The sequence below is a fragment of the Neofelis nebulosa genome, chromosome 9 (genome assembly GCF_028018385.1).
Source record: "Neofelis nebulosa isolate mNeoNeb1 chromosome 9, mNeoNeb1.pri, whole genome shotgun sequence".
In the NCBI taxonomy this organism is placed as follows: domain Eukaryota; kingdom Metazoa; phylum Chordata; class Mammalia; order Carnivora; family Felidae; genus Neofelis; species Neofelis nebulosa.
Genome location: NC_080790.1, coordinates 55,289,898 through 55,299,399, shown reverse-complemented (window position 1 = coordinate 55,299,399; position 9,502 = coordinate 55,289,898). Strand labels below are relative to the sequence as shown.

Here is a 9,502-nt window from a genome sequence, read left to right as displayed (position 1 = left end):
GGTCAGGTTTTTATTTTTGTTTAAGCTGGTTCCGGGACCCTGGTTCTTACTACACTCCCTTCGCCCACCTCAAAATTAACCTTCTAGAGCGGACTCCCAAATTACCTGTGGCGAAAGCACAGGTTCTTTATTTTTACAATTCATCGCTAAAAATGTCTTCGTAAAATACAGCAAAAAATGAATTTCTTGAAAAATGGGGAAAAGGCAAAATACGAGTCCAGATTCTTCATTATTAGTTTCAATAAACAAAACTATATTTTAATAAATAGAGCCAGTATATGAGAGGAAAAACCGTTAATTGAAAATGTAGTAGTAGTCCTTCTTACCGTGGTTTCACTTTCCTTGGTTTCAGTTACCTGACGTTAACCTCAGTCTGGAAGCAGAAGACCCTCCTTCTGAAGAATTATTGGAAGGTCAATAGTAGCCTTACACCATATTACAATGCCTGCATCATTCATGTCACTTTATCTCATCACCTGGGCATTTTGCCATCTCACACCATCACGGGAAGGGTGAGTATAAGGTATTTTGAGAGACCACATTCACATGGCTTTTATTACAGTATATTGTTATAATTGTTCTATTTTATTACTAGTGTTGTTAATCTCTTAGTGTGCCTAATTTACAAATTAAACTTTATCACAAGTATGTGTGTACAGGAAAAAATAGTATATATAGGGTTCCGTACTGTCTGCAGTTTCAGGCATGGAGCTGTTGGGTGGGGTGGTGCTGCTGGGTCTTGGACCATATTCTCTAAGGATGAGGTCGGGACTACTGTAAGTGATTAACAGCATCATTTTTATATTCCTAACTTTTTAGATATAGATAGATATAGACATAGATATATGAAGTCATTATATTGTATGCCTTAAACTGATATAGTTTTATAAGTCAACTATATCTCAATAAAACTGGCGGGAGTAGGGGAATGGGGAGGAGAAGAAAAAAAAAGTTATCCAAAATCTCCCGTCACAGGAGTGGGGGGGGGGGGGGGGGGATGCCTCCGGATAGCATTTGAAAACCACTGCCTTATGCTACCTCACAGTTTCTTTTATTCCATTTCACATCAAGAGGCTGAATTCACCTCAGTACTAGTGAATACTCCAGCTCTTGGCTGCAAGAAAAGAGACTCGATATATAACAATATAGCTGGCCTTGGAACTGGAAGATAAAGGCACTGACAACATTCCCAGAGTAGATCAATTCCCATTTTATTACTTCACAGTAGAAATGATGGCAGGGTATGCAAAAGTAGCTGGGACAAACTAGCTATGTGACCCTAGGCAAGTTACTAGCCCCTGATCCTTAATATTCTCATCCGGGAAAATAGAGTCGAATAATAACTATGTGTCAAATGAGACACCAAAAGTGCTTTCCACAGTGCTCAGCACAGAGTAAGCATTTAATAAACATTAATTATTAGTAACAGTAATTATCACTATACAATATTGTCTCTAAAAAAGAAGGAAGTGAGAAAATTCCAGTGTTGATCAAAAAAGAAAATTCTGATGTTAAATTTAGGGAGTTTCTTAGATCTTAGTATTCAAACTATGTATCACAAAATCAGGCTCCCAATTAATATCAGAGTAAAATATTATAATTTTTTTCTAACTTCGGAATGATAACATACGAAGATCACTGTTACAGCCAGCATAATAATAATCTCAGGTGGGATTCATCAGTAGATGCTACAACTATTAGGTGAAAGTTTGATTTAGAGGTGGACATTTACACCACCTTAAAACACTTCATCACAGACTATTTTTGAATTACGAAAGTAAAAATGGTAATCTTACAATAGCAAAATCTGTTAGATATAGAACCAGTTGTTCTATTTTAGTACCACTAATGAGACAAACTGACATCACATGCCTCCTTTCATGATGCACTAAGAAATACTGCACCATCATTTAATGTATTATTCCTGCCAAAAGGGCATTATTTGAATCTGATCCTCAGAAAATATTAAACACACCCAAAGTGAGGGACATTCTTTAAAAAAATTCTATTTCAGAAGTGTTAATGTCATGAAAGGAAAAAAAGAGAAACTGTCCTAGATTGAGAAACTAGAGAGACACCGCAGCAGAAGGCAATGCATGATCCTGGATTGAATCCCAAATCAGTGAAGAAGAAAAACTCTATAAAGAATATCACTGGGGCCGTTGGTGAAATTGAATATAGATTTTATATTGAATATAAAATTAAATATATGTTAAATGTTTTGTGTTTGAAAATTGCACTATGATTATGTTAGAGAATGTTCTTGCTCCCAAGAGATGCATGCTAAAATATTTAGATTAGGGGTAAAGGGCCATGTTGTCTTCAATTTACTCTCAAATGATTTCGAAAAATACTAATAGTAACAATAATAGTAATTATATTGAAGAGAGATATCAAATGTGCAAAGTGGTTTATAATTGGTGAATCTAGGTGAATGGTATGAGAGAGTGTATTATATTATTCTTACAAGTTGCTAAATGTAAAATACAAAGAAAGAAAGGAAGAAATGAAAGAAAGATATAAAGTATATCTTTAAGTATAAAGGAAGAAAAGAAAGAAAGAAAGAAAGAAAGAAAGAAAGAAAGAAAGAAAGAAAGAAGAAAAAAAGGGGAAAAGAAAGGAAGGGAGGAAGGACAGGAGGAAGGAAGATGGATGGGAGACCAGAGAGGAAGAGCCTTCTCTGAAATGTAGCAGCTTTGCTCTGTGGGTGGGTTGTTTACAAAATTCCCATCTTGTTTATGAGTTTTAAGGACCTGGGATGAAAAAATTACCACAGGTTATGGTCTATGTTCTGCGAAATATTACTTTGCAGAATATTGCCTGTTGCTACCCCAATGCCCTCCCTCAATTCTGAAAAGTAAACTGCAGATTATACTAATGTTAACAATTACAGTAGTAAGCTTTGTTTCTATCTTTGTTTCATATATCATGAATTAAAAAATAACTGAACTTGTCCACACCAGCATTTGGAAGCATATTCTCATTCATTAATCTCATTTTTTAATCATTGAGCCAAAAGTAGCCAAATCACTCTCTCCCTTCTTCTCAGGCTGGATAGTGAGAATAAATAAGCGGGTGAGGCTGCTCTACCACTGAGCCTCCCCACACTCCACTCGTCTTCCAGCCTTGCAGGAGAGGGACTGATGGAGAGTAAGCTTTGCTCAGACAGGTAAGTACTAAAGGATGGAAATCCCTGCATGTATGTCCGGCTCCACTTGGGGCCCTGACTTGCTAGCTCAGAAGACAATCTGCAATCTAACTCCACCTGATTTGACTCCTGCTATAAGAAACAGAAATATTCCAGACAATAAGAATTTAGGAGCAAATTAGGCTTAGCGCAGGGGAGGTCATTAGTATTTCATGACACCCTGGAAGAATATCCAGATGTTAAGAATACTCTATCTTGAAGCCAAGGGTAAGAGATTCTAGGGAATAAGCAATTGATGCTATCGCCATGTCAACTGTTTATCTAAATAACCTAAATAAATAAACCACTTCCTCTTCTTTCTGTTTGTGCTTTTTCCTTCCTTTCCTTTTTTTTTTTTTTTTTTTTTTGTTGTTGTTGTTGTTGTTGTTGTTGTTTGGTTTTGTTTTCTGGGTGTCAAAGAATATTTGATTCATTTGAAACATCTGGTGGAATGGGAAAATTTAAGCTAGGTTGTCAGCTCATAAGTCATTCTAAATACACAAAAAAGTTATATTTCTTCCCTTATTGTCCTAGTCCCTTCACACTGCTATAACAAAATGCCACAGACTGGGTGCCTTATAAACAATAGACAGCTACTTCCCACAATTATGGAGTCTGAAAGTCTGAGATCAGGGTGCCAGTAAGGTTGGGTGAAGGCTGTCTTCCAGTTTTAGGCTGTCAACTTCTTGTGTCCTCACTTAGGGAAGGTAGAAGGGAGTTCTTTCAGACCTTGTTAAAAAGGGCATTAATCCCATCATAAGGACTCCTCCTTCATGACCTAATCACCCCACCAAGGGCCCAGCTTCTAGTATCATCACCTTGGGCATTAGGATTTCAGCATATGATTTTGGGGCAGACACAAGCATTCAGACCATAACACTCATCTTCACTTCACAGTGCTTTATGTTCCTAAGTTATTTACATCAAAAAATGGAATAGGGGCACCTGGGTGGCTCAGTCGGTTAAGTATCCGACTTTGGCTCAGGTCATAATCTCACAGTTCGTGAGTTTGAGCCCCACATCAGGCTCTGTGCTGACAACTCGGAACCTGGAGCCTACTTCAGATTCTGTGTCTCCCTCTCTCTCTGCCCCTGTCCTGCTCATGCGCTCTCTCTCTCTCTCTCTCAAAAAATGAATAAACATTAAAAACTTCTTTAAAAAATGGAATAAAGACAGGATTTTAAAACCTTCCTAGAATTAGCCAATTGAATAACTGATAATTCAGTGCTTATTTAAGAAATTGATTCCTGTCGTACTCCTTAAAAATACCCTGAAACCTTGCCACATAATAACATCCTCCAAAAAAAAAAAAATCAATGTTTATAGGCATAATGAAAATAAATACATTTATTACTCAGAATGAATCAATTCTATGAATTGCATGTAGCTTTGTGGCTCCTGCCATTCCCACATGAAGAATAGTGATCAAGGAATGACAATCAAGGATGTAAAGGGAAAGGGCATTTTTAGATGATCCACGACTCAGAAATCAGTCCTCATCAATGGTGTGGGCATGTGTGATTCAGTTAAGCACTCTGTACCTAGTCTATAAAATCTGCAAAATCATAATTTCCAAACCACTAATTGCCTTTCCTAAATTTTATGACAGAAATTAGGTACTATAGTTTGCAATTTAAGGCTTTGAAAATGTTTCTATATGTATTCCTTACAAGGCCAGGCCCTACCTCATTTTCAACATTGTAAGATGGGCCTCTGTTATGAAAAGGCAAAACTGTTGAAAGAAACAGGTCAATGCATTTTCAGCCCTCTGTGTCTGTGCCGTTTTCCAGGTGACTTTGCTATTCCTCCCATCAGGATTTAGAGTTTATTTTCCCACCCCATGATTATGAGTTTGGCCATTTGCTTTTTTGGGCCAATGGAATACTAATGATATGATGCAAGAGGAAGCTTGAAAATCTGGGCTTGCTTTGTTATGCTTCTGCCATCACAATGAGAAAGATAGGCCCAGCTAGCCCATTGTCCTAGGAGGAAGGCGAGAGTCACATGGAGCAAAACCCAGTCATCTCATTAAGCCCAGCCAAACTAGCTGTCTTACAGCTCATGCCCAGACACACAAGTGAGCCCAGTCAGGATCAGAAGTAGGCCAATTTAGCTGAATTCAAACACCAGAGAAATAAATATATAGAGTTGTATGCCCCAATCACACAATTTTGGCACTAGCTAATGGCCACAGTTCTTAAAAATATGTGAAAGGGAAGAGGAGTAAGTTTGGCTTCTTGGAAAGTGTTAATTCTCCTAGACATTAAGAGTGATTTATTAAACCAAAAAATGTAAAGGTGAAAAAAAAAAACTGTAAAGGTAACTTACCCCCAATATATAAACTACATATTCGGTGGGGCTTATTTCATAATATTATAAAAGTAATAGTGGTCAAATATAATACTGCTGAAATAGATGAAAACTTTATTTTTTTATCATAATGCTGCTTGTCTGTTTGAAGGTATACATCTGTGTGTCATGAGGAAGGCAGAGAGTAATTACCATCTGACAATGCATTACTGTCCAGGTATTCATGTGAGCATTCTGTAATGCATCAAAACTATTTTTGTTTCATTAATTTATTAATTTTTAGTTCAAATAATGAATATGTACATTGTACACAGTTCTACTGATTATACAGACAGCAAACTTACTTATTCCTTTTTTCCACAGATCCTAATAACCTATTTTGCATACTTTAAAGAAGCCCCTGTAGCCAACTATGGTAGTCATCTAAACATAGTAGGATGATTAAATCAGTTAAAGTAACATAGTTAAAATAAAATTTGGTAGTAAATTGTGTAAGAAATGTCTTGATTTGTACTACAGTTTGAAAATTGGAAGAAAAAATATTATTAAAAACTTACTTTATTATATATTAGCAAAATTCTGCTTATAACTGCAACACACTAATTCTTAGAATGAAGAAGGACAGATTCAAATATTGGTTGGGATTTTTGTTTAAAATATTTCCAACAAAATTATGAGATGCTAAATACAATGTGGTATCCTGAATTGGATCCTGGAACAGACAAAAAATTGGAAAAATTGGTGAAATCTGAAAAGCTGGAGTTTAGTTAAAAGTAATGTGTAAGTGTCAATTTCTTAGTTTTGACGAATGTATCCTGGTAAGTTAAGAACTGACATTAGGGGAAACTGGTAAGAGGTAGAGACAAGACCTCTGTATTATAGTTGCAACTGTTCTATAAATCTAACATATTCCAAAATTAAAAATGTACTTCAAAATTGTTGGATGGCATGACATAACCACAAAGAGATTCATTTGTGCAGAAATATGTGAAGACTGTACCAATTTTCCCAAGGGCCTCTCTTAGTCCCTTGAGACAAATCTTTCTCTTTTAAAGCACCTATCCTATCATAATCCTTGTAGATTCTCTCCTCTTTAATGATAACTAGTCTAACTCTGCCAGTCCTCATTTGTCCATGACTTTCCATTTTTTCCATCACTTTGCTCAACTAAAATATAGCATCCTTTGCAATATTTGTGATTGCACTTTGCAGTCAACCTGCTTTTCCCACACTGGGCATTTGAAAGGTGATAGACTCTAGAGTAAGTGGGGAGAGAGAGATGTTTGAGGGAAGACTAATTTTACAAGTTTGTTTGTTTATTTATTTTAAATAAAATATTCAACCTCATAACTGTAGGAATACAGATAATTAATGTTGGGAAGGCAGGGAACCCTGTATCTTCACTTTTCCTACACTGTAAGTACATTAAAAAATTAAGGAAACAAAATAGCCAATGAGAATTGGCAAACAATGAAAAAAGGAAAAGTTCCCAACAGAGAAATAAACAAGGAATACAAACTGTATTTAGAGATTTTCTTCCATGGAGCATGATGTCATGACCGTGAGAAGCATGTGACCTTAATGACTAAATCCCTCTCTCCCACAGTCTGTGGCTTCACAGGAGGCAGGAATTTACATAGGCAAAAAGAAGTCACAACACAGGCCCATACCCAATTATCACGTGGTTCCCCAAACATGCTTATGTTAATTTTTTTCAGATTGTCACAAAAGATTAGACCATTAAAAATGCTAATTCTCACAGAATTTGAGTCCAGGAAAATTTGTCTTTGGACCCCAACTTGAGACACATTGCTTTAAGAGTTTAGCAGGGGGGGGTGCCTGGCTGGCTTAGTCCGTAGAGCATGCAACTCTTGATCTCAGGGTCATGAGTTCAAGCCCCATATTGGGCATAAAGCTTAGTTAAAAAAAAAAAAAAAAAAAAAGTTAGTAGACAAAACTCAGTGTGGTATAATGGTACAAAGCACAACTATAAAGTTAGAATTCCAGGTAGTAACCTTAGCACAGAACTTCTGGCTGTGTGAACTTCTACAAGTTACTTTTCCTCTCTGTGCTTTAGTTCCCTCACCTGTAAAAGGAGATGATAATTGTAACATCGTCATAATTGGTTTGCAGGATTAGATGAGATAATCTATAAAAAGAAGGTAAAATTGCACCTGGCACTTGGTTCTTCCTACTCTGCCTTAGTGCTATATACACAGCCAGTCTTATGCTAAAGAGGAGGAAGCTGATTAAATTAAGTATTACAGAGCCTTTAAGATCCACTTACTTTGTTATTCTTTAAAGGTTTTACAGAGCTTCTGATAACACTATTTTTGCTTTTCTTCACACAGTGGGCATCTCCCTTCCTATCCACACTATCCCTTTAGTTCCCAAGAGGAAGCTATGTTATATGCAGATAAAAGTACCAATTCATTTCTGGCTCAATTCAATCATAATCATATTGTCAGCTTTACAAGATGTTAATTACGGAATAAGAGACAATTGGTTGTGTTTTACGAGGCTGTGCTGACATGCCTAGTATGCCCAAGTGAGTGAGCCAGGAGGTTGAAATGCAAGTGCTTTGGGCCGCTCCTCACTGTGCATTAATGGCTCAATTAAACACATCTTAAGGGAGCATTTCTTATTCCATTGTGGATGTTTAGTAATTTGTTTTGTTTGGAGATTTTGCCCTGAGCCAGTCCTCTGAGGCTGAAGGAATTCTAAAGTTGTATTTCCAAACATGTTCCAATGTTACCTGGAAAATCTTTCACTACAGTCTGTGGCCTTGATTCTTCTCAAGACCACTGAGGAGCAGGGTCATTTTTAAAGCACCTCCACAACCACCCTTATAACTGGTTTGGACCAAACAAACACACTTGAAGAAATGCTAGAGTGTCTTATTTCTTCACAAAGGATCCCATCTCTACTATTTCAGTCAACATTTATGTGAACATTTTCCCACTTTTCTTTGCTCTCTAGAGCATCATTGGTTCAGATCTCATGGCTGAAGTTCACACAGAGATTCACTATAGTCTTTTTTTTTTTTAATATAAAGCAACAGAAAAATATAGTTCCAGGTCAATGTTTCCAATATCGGCTCCTTTTTAAAATTAATAACTACATAATCAAATCAAAATGTCATTTTTAAGGAGAAAAAATAGTGTGAAGTTCTTGTGATCTTAAATAATTGTGTTCACTACTTAATAAGTATTTGGACTTGAAACTTTTCCTTACCTGTCATGTGTAATTGTTGCTCTGTCTTAACCCTGGCATCACACTCTTCCGGATTCCTCACCCTTCTTCAAGGAACAGGAGGGGACATTCACAGTAGAAAAGACTTCTTGACTTTGCCCTATATTCTCCACCCCTCTAGAAGGGGACAATGTTGAAGTGTCAGTACTAAAAGCAAAACAGAAAATAGATGTTTGAAACAGCAAAAATAAGATGTTTAAGAAGCATAATTAGAAGCAATGACTCCACAGTACTTCTAGTTCCCTGTCTCAAAGTCATTAGTCCTTAAAGCTTGATAACTACACAAAGAACCCACCAGATATGGCAAAGAACCAGAATCTCACATATTAACTCACATCAAGCCCTCACATAACCTTTAAGAGCCTTATTCTTGGCATCTCATTTATTGAGCACTGACTATAAGCAGAATCTTCTGCTACAATACCCTGTGTGGTGAGAAGCATGGAAATGCTTTGCAAATGTCCTCTTTCCTTCTCTGATATTCACAAAACAAGATGATAAATCCATCTTGGTACCACTCTTGCAACTTGTCTCCAAGGGACCCTCAGGAATATGTTCTGTTTTTCTCAGTGGTTCTTCAGAGTTCCCATCTCTTCAAGCTTTAGTGTCTAAGTCCTGCAAGTGGTTGCTTGAAAGACCTGATTATTTCATTTCTACCTAAGAACTAAAAATATCTTCACCGGTTATAAACCCAAACCTGTTGAGTCAATGGCTAGATTAAGTAGCCCCATCAATAGAATATCGTGCTTCATT

The 9,502-nt window shown here is 36.7% G+C and overlaps 1 long non-coding RNA gene across 5 annotated transcripts in view; it reads left to right on the top strand.

Moving 5' to 3' along the window:
• The window catches only part of LOC131484994 (uncharacterized), a 56,674-nt gene that overhangs the window by 290 nt on the left and 46,882 nt on the right, over nucleotides 1-9,502 (top strand). For all 5 annotated transcript variants that reach the window (XR_009248557.1, XR_009248558.1, XR_009248559.1 and 2 more), the window contains exons 2-3: nucleotides 353-512; nucleotides 3,050-3,169. This is a non-coding gene — a long non-coding RNA (uncharacterized LOC131484994). The remainder of the gene's footprint in view (nucleotides 1-352; nucleotides 513-3,049; nucleotides 3,170-9,502) is intronic.